The sequence below is a fragment of the Vespula vulgaris genome, chromosome 16, assembly GCF_905475345.1.
Source record: "Vespula vulgaris chromosome 16, iyVesVulg1.1, whole genome shotgun sequence".
Classification (NCBI taxonomy): Eukaryota; Metazoa; Arthropoda; class Insecta; order Hymenoptera; family Vespidae; genus Vespula; species Vespula vulgaris.
In genome coordinates this window covers 4,135,409-4,151,755 of record NC_066601.1, presented here as the reverse complement: position 1 = coordinate 4,151,755, position 16,347 = coordinate 4,135,409, and the positions used below count along the sequence as shown (strand labels likewise).

General features: G+C 35.6%; 1 protein-coding gene across 21 annotated transcripts in view; it reads left to right on the top strand.

The window, feature by feature from the left end:
• LOC127069703 (leucine-rich repeat-containing protein 24-like) overlaps window positions 1–16,347 on the top strand; it is a 152,976-nt gene that overhangs the window by 31,171 nt on the left and 105,458 nt on the right. The gene's annotated exons all lie outside the window — the stretch shown is intronic.

The window sequence follows — 16,347 nt, the reverse complement described above, 5'->3', positions numbered from 1 at the left end:
GGTAGCCATACTGCCGGACTTTACTCCGAAGGGAAATTTCTGTCCGAGGTTATATTGAAAATCAGAGTGCAAAATGTCAAGATATTTTCGCCAGAAGATATACAAGTTTCTTTTACCAAATTGGATGTGTCTTCCTTTTTAAATGTACTTCCTTAAAAACGCTCATGCCGTACGTTTAACGAGTTTGAGCTGAGCTTAATGGGCTACGAGTAATGAGGCTTCCATAAATTTTTAATTAAATTAAAATCAAATCCGACCTTTTCTATCTATTTCTTTCTCTCTCTTTCACTCTTTATACCTTACTTTCTTTCTCTCTCTCTCTCTCTCTTCTTTTTTTCTTTTTCTTCCTCTCATTCGGCTCTTTGAATTTTCTGATAGACACTTGTCGTTATTATCGGCTTTACCGATTGTAATTCGTTAGAAAAGCCTCTTTATCTCAATTCTTCTTTCTCTCTTTCCTCTCTAGAATTTTCTAAGTTAAATTTTAAATAGGATTTAAGTTCTAAATCCGGTTTCTTGATTGGCTGATCGACGCCATAAGCGGAGCTTAAAGTTTCGGAGAGAGAAGCATCGTTCTAGTCCTACATAGTTAAGTAGATATATGTAGCGAAGAGAACAGAAGGAAGGTTTGGATCGATCGTTGATGTTGCGGATGTTGCGAGTCTCTCGCTCTCGTGGCCTTTCCTACTCGTCATCGGCAAACGTGAGCAGTGACTCGATTGAAATGTTCGTCGCTCAGTTTGATTCATTAACGTGATTCAAAATGTATTGCCCGCACTCCGATAAATCTCTCACTCGCGTTAAAAGTATTATCGTTAATCGCGATGTCGCCTGTGAATACGCGTCGATACAAACGCCGAATCGCAGCTTCGATTAAAAGCACCGATCGAAAAATCGATATGTGCAGGAGTACAGCTCGAATTAGTTCGACGCGATCGTGATAACAAAGAAAAAAAGAACCGACAAAATAAACAATTATTTTTTTCTCATTTCCTTCCATTTTCTATCACTAAATGGCAAGCAAGTTATTTTTTCTTCTTCTTTTTTTTTTTTTAACATTCCGAAGTAATACTATCGACGATAAGCGTCTTAAATAATGCTGTACTTTGTATTTGATAAAACACGTTGTTTTTGTAAAAATTGCCAAGATAATTGATAAACGTTGCTGACACATAGATGCATACAGACATACGTACGTACATACATAGAAATGGTACGTGGCTATAAATGCAAACGTCGTTTATTCAATATAGTCTCATATATAAAATATTTCGAAACGTATAGAGGAATTCGAGAAAAATTTCAATAGGTCGATAGAATCGATGGTTGTAATTTAATTATTGTTTAATGTTCGCTGAAAATGAAAAAGAAAATGGGGGAGCAAGCGGGAACTACGAAAAAGAGAAATAGAGAAAAAATAAAATGAAAAATATAGAAAATAAACGAAACAAAAAAAAAAGAGAGGAAATATAAACAACAAATTAAAAAAAGGGAAATAAGAAGTAAAGAAAGGGCGAAAGGAAAGTTCATAAATTTTCTTATAAAATGACATGGATCCTCACGGGCGACGTCATTTAAAAGAAAAGCATTTTCTGTTTTGTAACATGGGACCGACTTTTTCCACACGAACGTCTTATCTCGCGAAGCAATAACGTCTGAAAGAGTGCTTTGATATCAAACTGGTTGTGTTAGTAGCTCTGTATATACGTGTGTTCGCGCACGTGTAAAGAAAAAAGAGAGCGGTAGAAGTGCATGACGATGCATATGCAAAGAGGACGATCTCGTCTCACTCTTTTGTCGCCGAAAGAAAAACCGCCACTTCCCTTTTGTAAGCATACTAAAATCAACCGAATATTTTATCCCTTTCAAAGAACTCTGCCATCCATTCGTCTTTTACGTTTTGCAACGTTTCGTAACGATATATCGACCTGATTTTTCATTTTAAAGAATGCAACAATAATTTGATTTTATAACGATACCGACGATAATATCGAATGGGAGATTAAACGAAATGGAAGTTTTTTTTGTTAACATATTCGTCACAAACATCTCAAGTTCGTCAGAATTTATAATTCACGATACATGCTCAAAATATCTTTCGCATTTTTTCTCTATCTCGTTTTGCTTAGTTAGTTTAAGAAACCCGACGATAAAAGAATATATACATTCGGCTGAACGGTCAGAAACGTTAAACCGTAAAGGAAAAAAGTTTTACGCCAAAGTACGATTATCGGTTCCCATTTAGATGTAGAAGTCGCGATGGAACGTCGAGTCGTATCGCATCTGGAAGCGACACGTTTCTCGAATAGACCATGAAATCGTGACTCTGTAAACTTTTCGTGTTAACGTTCGTGGAAAATCGTTGGTTAGAATTTTGAAATGGGAAGGATATGAAATCGATAAAGGCGAGCGTATAGAAGGAGCTTGTTAAAATATTTAGCTAAGTAACATCCGTAAATCACAAGATCTTCGAATTCGGTGTATACATACACGTATGTATGATATGCTTCGAATGAGACGAAATGCAAGGATGATGGAAGTGAAAAAGAGGGTAAAAGAGAAGTACTCGAAATGAGTTGGAATACGTTACTCATGGGGTGGAACGACTTTACGTGCAAAAGAGGCGTCTGCGAGGTCGTTGAATCTAAAATATGTATATGCAAATTATTTTTCCCGTTCCGACGGAAGATAGGCGCGAGCCAATCCACTCCCATAAATTCCTCTCTCTCTCTCTCTCTGTCTCTTTTCCTCTTTCTTCTCTCTTTCTCTTTCCCACCTTCTCTTTCTTTTTTTACTCACTACCTTTCTATCTCCGAAGTGCATTTCCGCGAACACTCACAAAACTAAGCCCCCGAGAAAAGCTTCGAGCTACTTTCTCGTTCGAGGGGTGTTAAATAACATGGACTCGGTTTAGCCTCAAAATCCTACGCTTTTCTTCTCGCCTAGACGATGCGACTTTGCGATGGGGACCAAAAAAAAGGGAGAAAGAAGAAGAGAAAAAAAAATAAGAAATAAAGAGGATGCAAGTTCTGTCGAAGACTTATGCGACACTTCGTGTTTCTCATTGTGCATAGCTACTTGCTTGTAATTCTTTCTTTTCGTCGGAAAAGAATTTTCATTTCTCTCGTTCTCTCTTATCTTTTAGAAATTTTAATTTATTATTATATCAGCGATGATAAAGGATAACAAACAAAAATTTTCGCTCAACGTAATCCCACGTTTTAATCTCATAATCATACATCATCGTCATGATGGATCGTTTTCACGTAGAGAATATCTTCCAACGAGGACCTTAGCTTCTAACCATTAAAAGAGTAATCTACGCAGTCCAACGACGACGAATCACGTGCATGTTAAAAGGTTTAAGGTAATGCAGGCACGTTTTCTCGAACGAACGAATTTATTTTCACGTTCATTTTTCGAGCCGCAGGGGAAAATCGGGCACGAAGTCGTGCGGTTTATTTAGTGAGATTTCGATGCAACGAACGTGTTCCACCACCACGAAAGTCTCCTTTACGAAATTTTAAATTTCCGTGATGGAAGCTAAAGCGTGGATTACGAGTCGCGATACTACTCTTTAACTTGATTCGTTAATTGTAAATAAGGGAGGTCGCCGACTTTTTCCTTTAAACGTTTTCTTATTTCTTTTACTTGCTTTTTCTTTTCAATGATATTTTTTTTTAAGCTTATTTAGAATAGTATACGTGGATTTTTTTTTTAAATATGAGAAACGTGTTCACATATACGTACGAAGTATAGTCGATTATGAAATAGTTTATTACATGACTGACTTCGAATGAACATTTAATAAATTCGTAAAAGGACGCGTGTAAGTATAATAAAATATAAATTTAACAATTTATATCATTATTAACGTATTCGTTTTCGCGAGATTAACGCTAATAACCATTTGATATTTATCTCTTTCCACGTTTTTACGTAGATAGGTCCAATGAATTTAAATGAAATTTTCATTAATATTCTTCCCAATTTGATCCGATCGATATTTGGGAATAATTTACGTTAGCGTTCTACGCACAGAAACGTGGTTTAAAATCGAACGATTGAAAATGCACGGTGGTTCGATTAAAAAGCTCGGATTAGCGTCTCTTGGAACAACCATAGAGCAAAAAAGATGATCCACGTTTTTATGTGGTCCATCGGATGGAAAAATATGCAAGAAATAATAATTAAATTCTCTTTCTTTCCGTTTTTTCCCTTTTTTTTTGTTTTATTTTATTGTTAAATACAATAAAGAACGTATTATATCTTTCGAAACGTATCTACTGATTCTTTGAAAGGCGATTTAAAACGACTACGGAATACGTGGATATGCATATGTAGCCACATTACGAATTTAATTTCAACTCGCATTCGGCCAGCTTCAATTTCAATAAATGAATTTTAAAATGTTGGGGAAAAAACATCAAAGGAGCGCGAGGAGCTTTAATTTCACAAACGAGTCAAAGTCGTTTCCCATCGTTATATTTATAAACTTTACGTAATCTGCTTTCGCACAGATAGTGTCCATAATATCTTTATTTCTGCCAACGAAAAGGACAAAGATATTAAATATAATGCGTAACGTTGATATGATTTACAAGACGAATTACAATAATTTACAAGGAATATATTTAAAATGGAAAAATTTTGATTACTCATTTTATTAACAGTTTTTTTTTATAGAGTGGGACGTTTAAAACGCGAAAAAAAAGTATTTTATCCTTTAAATTCACCTTTCAACTTCTTTTCTTAATTTCGTACGAACGTAGTTATTAAAGAAATTTGTATTATTTTTAACTAAGAGAGGGAGATAGAGAGAGAGAGAGAGAGAGAGAGAGAGAGAAGAATGAATAGAGAAGGAGGAAATCGGTCTCGAACGGCGATCGCTAACAACGACCACGATCTACGGTTTCACATAAACGACTCTGGCTGCGATAATGGCTATTTTGTGTCTCCTAAGGGAGAATACTCCGAACAGTCGTAACGTGCTGCTGTTCGTGCAATTATGTCGCGATAATTCCCATAAGACGCATCGCTATGGACCAAGTCGTTGCTATTGCATATTCTATGTACATTCTCTGTAGATTAAGCATCGAATTGTTTCAGTTTCGAGTTTCATTGATTTACTTTTAAATCGTTGCTTTTTCCAATCGGCTCTTATACTCCTTCTACAAAGTATTTCTATTTGAGAGGCGGAAGAAATAATACATAAAATGATACATATATAAAAAAAGAAAGAGAACAACGAGTTTAGATATTTTTACACGTAATAAGATAATTCGAGAAATCGAAAATGAAACAATTATAATACTTGCATGTTTTATTCATCGATTGAAATAATATAGGCGAATTTTGAACCTGTCGTTGTATTCAAATATCCATCATTCGATATCGTTAGGCACGCGAATTCGAACGAGTTTATTGGTTGTGAGAAAAGCGAGAGAGAGAGAGAGAGAGAGACGGTAGTATAACAGAATTGATAATCGCCAGCTGTTTCGCTCGTTCTGGAATAGAATCTGGAATGGAATCTATTTACCTCCAATCTGTCTATGCGTTATCTCTGGATTAGAAGGATCCCTCGACCCTTCCTCCGTCCTTCTCCTTTGCTAGATGGAATTCTAGGTTCCTTGCAGTTTCCAGAAATATTCTGATATTCCATTTTCCCTCATGGTATCTTTGTTCGTTAAATGGGAATCTAATAAGGCTTGTGAGAATTTGAAAAATTCGAATATTTGGATAATGATGATATTTGAATAATGAAATGAACTTTTTAGGGATGTTTAAATTCTTTAGAAATCATTGAATTATAAAGAGAGAAATGAAATATGTATAGATTACGAGTGATCTCGTGATATGCCTAGATTGAAATAAATCCAACAGAGATGATCGAAACGCCATAAAATTCGTTTATTATTGCTATTGTATAATTGTAGCCACGTCGTTTGAAAAGCATCTAAACAATGAACAACCTCATTCGATGTTTCAAACGAAGTCGAGAGTTCATCCGAGGATGGTGCTCGCATGTCCATGGATTATACAAGCAATTATATTTGCTTTTAAGTCTAATGGATACAAGTGGTGCCATAAATCGGGCTCCGTGTATCCATTAGATCCCGTTGGTGGTATGTACAACCGTCCGTAGCATCGGTACTTTACTAATTAGCCCACCAAAGTATTTTAAAGCAGCTTTACGCAACAACGAAGAAGAAACTAGAAATAATAAATTTGCGCTTTCAGGATCTTTTATTTCGTTTCTCGGATTGCCTAAGAGCACAAATATACCTACCTACCATATATATATATGTATATATATACGTATGTATATAGAACTATACTTACATAGTCCAAGTTTAAATTTGTATAGCGAAGATACGTAAATTTCTGTTTGAAAAGTAAAATAAACATAGCGATTAAAGTGCTCTGAAACTTAAAGACAAGTCACGTTTATAAATTCATTGATATATATCTTGAAAATGCTAATGGAATTTTGCTTAATGTCAATTATCCATCGGAGATGGACAATGTCGTGGCGTAATTTGGCAGTGGAACACACGGACGACGTCTAAATTTGGTATAACTTTATTATCGCTCTCGTAACCGACACTTGATTGACGTAGTTTCAGTGCCGCAAGGACGCTGACGTTGGAATTCTGCGGTGAGCGTTTCCTACGGCACATTAATAATTACGACGTCTTACCGTCCCTCGGAACACGTGTATTAAATTTCGAATACTCACTTGTACAATTTGTTTCAAATCTTGACTTATCTCGTTATCGTTTCTATCTATATTTTAACCTTGCATGTTCATCGTCGATTCTATATTATAGTTATTTTAGAGTTGCTAGAATAATCAAAGGGATTAACGTTTAATATCATTAATCCTTGTCATTTAATTCATTTTTCAACACGATCTTGATACTTTTATTTGATCGTCATTCGTTATGTTTAAGCAATAAATACGTTTTGATAACAAATAGTTGATATTATTTATAGTTGATGAATCGAAATGAAAAATTGTAGGTATCTAGGTACTGGTCACTAACTATATCGTTTATCTTACTTCTTTCTCCGTACCAAAGTTCCTGCTTCTTCTTCTTCTTCTTTTTTTTCCTTACGAACACTTTTTCATTACGATCCTTGACAAAGAAGTCTTAATAACCGGATCGCTAAGGTACGATCTGCCGAGTTGTTCCGACGGACACTTGCAATTACGAAAGAATAATGGGATGTATTTGCCAGATATATCTAGGCGATGTTCCCGGCGTGAAAGCGACATTGAGAAGATAAATGCACCGCACGATTCGTCGATAAGTATCTCTTTTGAAGCTTAAAAGAACTTTCGAAGAAAACGACAAGCCGATTACGTTTAACGGCGTACGTTACAATACTTCATTTATTATTTCCAATAAAACAATGTCGAACGATTCGTCAAAAACAGAAATATCTGAGTACTCGTTGACGCGATACTTTCTCATCTCGAAAGTTCATTCATTAGATTATCAACCGATGATGGATCGTATCGTCGACGAGATCGTATGAAAAAAAAAAGATTATTCGAAGTTGGTGTAATATATTATCTCGATCCTGAGCAATCCCCTCGAATCAAGATGACTTTTCGTTTAAATGAAATCCATATGGCTTGGCAAATCTTTCAGTAGAATCTTTGGGGAGAATATGGATGCGGATATAGCTATACACGAATTATCTTATTAATTGTATAAAAAAGGTTTTCAAAAAAAGAAAAGGAAAAGAAATCGATTCGTTAAAATCTTACGTATAATCGTATTATTATTCTCCGTCCTTGTACAAGCGGTTGACCTGTACTACTTAGACGTCTGAACTCGTAAGAGTGCTTCACGTAGAAGTTATATTCTACTTAAATATCTAACAACACATGTATCATTCACCACTGCTTAATACTACTTAAAATTTAATATATTAAAAAAAAAAAAAACAACCTACATACATATATTTATTATACATTCAATAAATTTCTCTTCGAATTAAATAACAACAATTTAAAGCTTTTTTCTCGTCGAACGAAATAACAACGATTTTAAACTCTCTTCTCGTCGAGTTCTTGCATCCTTTTATCCTTTTTCTACGTAATAATATGCATTTATAGTTTACTTATAAATATCCTTGGAATTTTGAAAAAGAATGTAAACATTCGGTCGTTCGAAACTCGATCGTGATTCTTAGAGCAAGAAAGTGAAAAGATCAGTTATCCTCGGGCGTCCATATTGACGGGCCGGTGTAAGGAAGGAACGAAAAGGACGACGATAGCCTTAGGCGTCAGGGATGGAGGAAACGTGTACATGGTTGCTCCCTTCCTGTGGGATTCGACGGTATGTATGCGGCTTTTCCGGACTTTCGAAACATCGCGTGTCATGAGAGAGGCGAAAGCGTTTTAGAGGATGGACTGGCTCGTTTCCCTTCGGGCACTTGAACTTGCCCTTTCTGAGGCACACCCCAACGACAAAGGTCTTTCCTTCATTGTACCTATTGTACGAGCATTTATTGACTTCTAACCCCTTCTTCATACGATCTTCTTCTTCTTCTTTTTCTTCTTCTACTTTTTCTTCTCTTTCTTTTTAACTTTCATTCTTTTCTTTTTTTTTTCTTTTCTATTTTTATTAAGCAAATATATAGCTACCTATTCAGAGATATGACGAAGCATACGGTAGTCGATATATTACTACTTGTAGATGGAAGATTTTTCATGTAAATCTTTTTTATAATTGTTTTCTTTTCTTTTTTTTTTTTTTTGCTTTTCGTCGTTTTTTATTACAAGCTTTTACCAGATCATGAATATATTTACGTATCGCAAAATTCGAAACTTAGAAAAGAGTTATTGTTAACTTATGACAAATATTGCGAGGATGTGTACGTAACGTAAACATATAGACAGAGAGATTATTATCCACAAACGAATATTCTATCCCGATATTCGATGTTACGAATTCATTTTCATACGGCTAAGCTAGTATATACCTACGCCATCGCGAAATTTAATCCGCGATGGATTCGCACAAGAGCTTCTCGTATCTCTCATGTATGTAGAAGAACGTATTATAGAAACGGGAAAGGACGTATTACATATGTAAAGCGTTCTCGTGCACGTAACATTTCCATCCATCATCAGACGTCGCGTAAAAATATTTTAAGGCACTCCATCCTATCTCGAAAAATATTATCGTTTTTAATCCGTTTTTATCTATTCAAGTAGTCTTATTATTATTAATAATAATATTCTATTATTATTATTATTATTATTATTATTATTACTAATTATTAACGATCTTATTTCAAAGACGAAGCATATTTCCGTCTAAAAATAATCGTTTTGGAAATAATCGCGATATTAAATCGATGAAAATTTTATTTCTTAATACGCGACCTTTCCTCCTTTTCTCTTTTATTTACGGTTCAAAAAGGAAACGAGAACGGATGTTGAAAAAGAGTAAAGCGAAAGTAACGTAACGGTTTTACACGGGCTAACATTCGTTTTTACAATATCATTCGAGCAAAGCTCCTGAAAATTCTCGATAGAGGGATAAGCGGGCACTAGCTAAGATTAATAATTATCATCTCGAGAGTTAGAGGAACAAGCGTTTTGGATATATGACAGACGTGCGCTTTTCCCCATAGATATTTCATATTCAAAATACGCGTTTAAATGGGACTCGCCGACTTTATTCAAAGGAAAGATTAATGGATCGATACGCTTTCGTATTTCGCCGTATATATAACGTTTTCGTTTCATATCATTTTTCAATGCGAAGATGTCACACTGCGATGCCTTCTGCGTCAAAGGGAAAACGCTATGCGGAGTAGTATAGTGTCTTTCTCTTTTCGTATATTTATCTTTTTCCTCTTTCACTAGCTTCGTCTCTTTAGCTTTCTTTTCTCTCTCTCTCTCTCTATCTATCTCACACATATTTCTCACATACGTATGCATGCTATATATATATATACGTATACATAGAATACTCGTACGATTCCGAGGAACAATGTCTCTCGTGCGACGAAAGTACTAAAATATTTATCGCCTTTCTCGTCTATTTCTATCTCTCTCTCTCTCTCTCTCTCTCTCTCTCTCTCTCTCTCTCTCTCTCTCTTTCTCGTACAGAATTCGTGCTCGTTCTCACGAGCCTGCACTTCCATGAGAGAAATCCGCGCGCGTTTGCGTTTCACCCAACGTGATTTTCGTTGATGCTGCTGCCGTGGGTATGCCCGTAAAGCGACGCCTCTCCCATTCGATTTCAGCAAATCCTTATTGTTTCCGCGATCCACGTAGGGCAATTTGCAAGCTTGGAATGCTCCGTGTAAGGGAGAACCCGTCAGCAGGGAAAATATTTTCCTCGTTTATACGTGACGAGAGCAAAAATCCTATTAGTTATGCCGCAATAGTTTGGCACGTAAGAAGAAAATCTCTCTTTCTCTCTCCTCCTTATTTTTTTCTCTTTCTTCTCCTCTTCTTCCTCTTCTTCTTCTTCTTCTTCTTCTTCTTCTTATCACTCTCCTTCTTTATCGCTTAAGAAGAACAGGATCCGTTTAGTTAAACGACACGAAGATTCGGTATGAGCTTCTCGTTCCTATCCTATCATGCAATGGCAGTCGAACCAAAACTGAATTTACTTTCTTCGAGTCAGCGCTCGAGTGTAATTTCGTTGTAGCTTCGGGGCCTCCTAACCTCGCCTAAGATTAAATTCCGTCTATCCGTTCGCCCAGAGAGAAGTAGATTTTTCAAATGCCCTTAGTCCTTTTCTCCCATTGGCCAACAATGCCGTTTATCTCGTTCCATAGCTTTTTTTGCAGATACACCGTTACGTCGTCCTAACGAGAAAACCTTTTGAAAGATTCCACCTGAATTTTTCTCTCTTATTCTCTTTCTTTCTCAACGTTTTACGAACTACACAAAGTATATACTATTAAAACGAAATACGAGTATGTAGTAAGTAAAAAAGAATGATTTACATGCCTTATAAATGGTTCCGTATAACGGAACCGTGATATACAGACGAACGTATAATTGAAATTTTATATTTTTTCATAATTATTTCTTTCTGTTTTTTCTTTTTTTTTTCCCCATTCTCTAAGACGGTATGTAATTTCATTTTCATACGCGAATATGTTCAGTGTTCGTTTAAAGTCAAACGAGAAATAATTTTTGAGTATTGTTCCGCATTGAATTAACAAAAGCGAATTAACTCGTAGAAAATTTTCTTTCGCTTTATAAATTAAAAACGATATAGAGACGTTGGAGGGAAAATTTTGTGCCAAAGGAAATTCGTGACTTGCGTAATGAAAATCAACCAACCGATCATAATTTCTTAATGATCTTGTTACGCCGAAAGAGAATTATTCGTGGGCTTTCGTGTATACCGGTTATTTAGAAACTTCGTTATCGTGATTCCGTTTTCAAAGTTCGCTTTCGAACAATAAGGGATGGGAATTTGCGAGGGTAAATCGCAAACGAATGGAAAATTGAGTAACGATCGCGTTTATGACATTACGATTGGTAGATCGAAATGAAAATATGAAATAAGATGAATTACGAGATGAAATGATACGAGATGGAGTTTCATTGACTCGAAACGCTATTTTTATCTCTTCGATAAAACTATGTATGCCTTGGCATATAAAATTTTATCTCTGGAAGATCGAGTCCTTTGAAAGAAAAGGAATAAAAAATAAGAAATAAAAAAGGGAAGAAAAATGAATGATCGAAAATATTAATCCAACATTTTACGGGTATTATACGATTGAAGGATCGATACAAGAAAAAAAAATAAAAGGAAACGTAGGAATATATCGCATTCTTTTATTGCAATGCGAACGATAAGAAGATAAAATGATTTTAACGATATATTATCTCGTTTAATCAATGCGTATTGCAGTGTCCATTAGCGAGATTCAAAGTGGACGGGTATTAAAACATCGATTGCGTAGCGATAAAAATTCTCGCTATTGAAGGATTTTTTTATAGCAAGAGTAATAATAAAATTATTGAAGGGCGGTCGCGCAAAGGAATTGACGATAAAAAGGGGCGGACGACCGATATGAGCTCTTTTTCATTACTTTTTTCTTTTCTCCTTTTCTTTTTTTTTTCTTTTTTTTTCAAACGATGCTCATTCCTATTGAACCTTTATTATTGATGACGTTTATGAATATATTCGTACGATAAAGAAAAAAAAATGACATAATTCTACTCGTACTTTAACTCGTAATCATTTAAGACATTTGTTAACGTAATCATGAGAGTGTATATCGTCGATTATTATGCTTTCTAAGAAAAAAAGAAAACAAAGAAATATATCAAATTACATTTATAAAAATATTTTCATAGTTAATAGAACGATGCTTGCCGAGAAGATATGATATCGAGACAACCGAAACGAAGGTAAACCGTTAATGCGTCTAATCGTGCTTTCCATAATTACGAACTTTGCATGGAGGCTTTTAAAGCACGTTCTGAAAGTGGCAATTCGTGGCCGTAAGTAGGTATAGATAATATCTAGCCTCTATCACGGTTATCTAATTAACGCCGATCATTATTAATTCTCCACGATCACGATAGGAATTCTAAGTGTTAGTATGCGATATATATAGTGCTCGGAAGACAATTATGTAAAGGAAGCCGAATAGAGACAGGCAGACTTATTCGTAAAATGAATATTTCATATTCATACATAATGTTTTAAAGAACTTTACATTATTCATCAACACATTAAGTCCAACGAACGTAGAATCTCTCGTAGATGGAGGAGATTTAATTCGTTGAAAAAAAAAAAAAGGAAAAAGGAATAGAAAAAAGAATTCAAATTTTCTCTTCGTTCCACTTCTTTTTATTTTTCTCGGGCTGACATCAACTCGTAAAGAATTTCTTCGGTTCGGTCCTTAAACGATTTTATTTTCAATCCTTGATTTTTACGCGTACAAACGTCGAAAAGAGATTTCGAGACGATCTTGATCGATTTATTCGCGGTCTCGCTCGACGTTGGATTTACTCCGTTATAGCTTGAAATTTTCCGGAGCGTACATTAGCCTACCACTCGCAAATGACGGGAGTGTAATTAATGAGAATTAAGTGAAGCTTCTCAAACGGCGAATCGTTCGAAATTGTAATACTCCTTCCTTAACGGCCTCAGAACATAATTTTAGCGGAGAATCTTTCGAAAAGTAAGTGTATGTAAACGGTATTAGTTACTAAGAACTGTCAGACCTGGATTGCCTCTCGATTTACATGCTCCTCCTGATTCCGAGAACTTGTCTAATTTTCATGCCCGACTGAGATTGGTTCCTAGAAGCATCTATTTCATAGGTAAGATTTGCAAATACTCGAATATCACAAGGTTCATATGTATTTCTAATAGGTTAATAAGTATTCCAGAAGTTATTAACAGGTTCGTACGACCTAATTTATAATATTATCAATTATGGAGTAAATCATTAATGAAGAAACAGGAAAAGATGAGAAAAAAGAAAAAAAGTGGAAGATATTTTAATCGCAGGAAAATTCAAGGAAAATCCTCGAAACGAAATAAAAAACCTTGAAAAGTCTATTCTAAAATTCTCTTTCTCTAAGTCAAAAGGGAGTAAAGAAAAGATAGAGATAGAGATAGATAGATAGAGATAGACAGATAGAAAGAGAGAGAGAGAGAGAAAGAAAAAGGATAAGAACAAATAGATGATGAAAAATCTTCAAAAATATGTCATGCGTCCTATTTTCGAGTTCTCTTCGTGATTAGGTAACGGAACGCTCAGCGAGCACTAGCTTGCAAGGAAAGCAGTAGTAGCATCAAAGTGCACCATCACTGGAGAGCACCGGCTTCCATTTACTATATTCCACCCTTTCATTCCTCGTTCTTCGAAGCTGCCAAGTCACCGGTTATAATCATCGGATATCATCCGCGGCTAATATCCTCTCGACCCAGACCCCTTCACTCGAGCCTACATCGATATATTATCCGAAGTGTGTGCAAGCACGTCGTAACACGAACACTACACATTCCAACCTTCTCTCTCTCTCTCTCTCTCTCTCCCTCTCTCTCTCTCTCTCTCTCTCTCTCTCTCTCTCTCTCTCTCTCTCTCTCTCTCTCTCTCTCTCTCTCTCTCTCTCGTTCAAGAGAGTAGATCAACGACTCGCTGGTCCACAACGGAAACACGTCAATTCGGCTTCTGGTTAACAAGCAGTCAGGAGCCATTTTCGCGTGACATGCGTCACTCATTCTCTTTCTCTCTCTCTCTCTCTCTCTCTCTCTCTTTCTCATACACCTTCGCATATATGTGTATATAATTAGTAGAATTAATTTTTATTATAAAAAAATATTATTAGATAATAGTTTAGTTCGAATGGAATCGGTTTAACCGTACTTTATTCGAATGAATGTTGCTAACTGTCCCTAGTTCGTCGCGCAAAACTGCAAATACGTGAGAAATATGAGTAACCACGATTTTGATTAGCTTTGAAACTCTTTTTTTCCTCTTTTCTAGAAAGTTTCGCGTTATTTTGAAGAGCCAGCAACGTTCGGCGTATAATTGATTAGCCTATTGGCAATAAACGGATATGTCCTCGCGTGTGCCGCGTGCACGAAACACGTAACCTCGGACAAATGCGTTCGATGGACGGAAAGAGAGTTAGAGAGGGGATTGGGATAGGCTGATATACGAAAGGGATGAAACGCATGGGTTTGGACATAAATGCCATACGTGCTCGCAAACCTCCATATCTACATATATACCTGGCTATAGATATTTATATATATATATATATATATATATATATATATATATTCGCGTTGAAAATCAGCGGAGTAAATGCCTGGGAGAAAGGGACAGTTGTTGTAAATCACGGTGAGATAAATTTATGACAGTCACCGACTAAGCGGCACCACTCAGACAGCACCGACGCCGTTTCGGTTTACTGGCCATGCGCTTTACCATAACGTTGAATATTCTCGTTGAACGAGTTGAATTTTTCCCAGAGAATTAGAAGGAACCTCAACGACCGGGGACTCGTTACTTTTCACGTTTTACACTTTACATTTTACATATTACATTTTACGTTCTTCTTCATTTTCTATTTTTTTTTTTTTGGTGTCTTGATATTATCAAAAGACGAAGATAATAAGAGAATTTACAAATAGTATGTATAAATGTGAAGCTAGTAATTAGGGATAAGAGTAAAATTATTTTTTAACTTGATTCTCAGAGTTTTGTTTTGTTTGTCATCGTTCACGCGATAAGAAGTAAGAACATTATGAAACGGAATTGTCTTCAATGAATCGAGTTAGTAGTTAGTTACGACTAAAGCTAGAAGACTTTATTATCGGCAAAGTCCACGAAAGTACAAGTGAGTAAGTGAAATTCAATGAGAAAATGAAAATTATGTTTTTTTGTATGAATAACAATAGGATAATGAGTTCTCATTATCATTTCAAAAGAGAGTAAAAAGAGGTTCTCCTCGTATATCATATAAGAAGATCAAAGTACCATCGATCATTTAGAGAAGTGACAGCTGAACCAACTTTTTTTTTCATTTCCTTCATCGCTATGTCATAATCATGATGAAAGGTTTTGCTTTCTTTTTTTTCTTTTTCTTTCTTCTTCTTTTTTAGATTTCAAGACGTGGTCGCGATATTCTTCGAAGAATAAAATAGTATTTTTCTTTTCTTGTTTTATGCAGATAAATGCATTCCATGGAAACTTTGTATGGATTCTGTGCAAGTCGTCTCTCGACAAAGTCTGCAAATTTCTGTAACACGTTCGAACGGATGAGAGGTGAAAGCAAGGTGGACCCACCGATAAGGGTACAAACTGTGATGCACTTTCGAAACGTTTACGAATCCAAGTGGATAAAGAAGAATTCACTCTCTCGAGTACTCTCCCTCTATCTCTCTTTCTCTTTCTCTTTCTTTCTTCGATCTGAAATAATCCAGTTTATCCCTTGTTCAAGCAACGAGTCCGTCTTCCGAGCGATTTTACGAATCCAATGCTGGTCTCAAAACGGACAATACAAAGTGACATTTTCCTTAATAATATTTGAAATTACAATAGTATTCCGTATTCGAGTAAAACAATTTAATTAGTCGAGGATAATTTTAATCCATAATCAGATCGAGCTCTTTCCTTAAATTATTTTCCTTTTGTTTCGATTTAATTTCTCGAATTAACGCTTTAAACCGTGTTTCGCCAAAGTTTAGTCTCAACAGTCAATTTTAGTCGGATGAAAAGTTACAAAGAAACTTATTACTCTTTGAGATTTATTTAAAAGTCAATTCTGTAGATAATAAAAGATATATATGTATATATATCCACGCGGTTCGTGGAAATTATAAC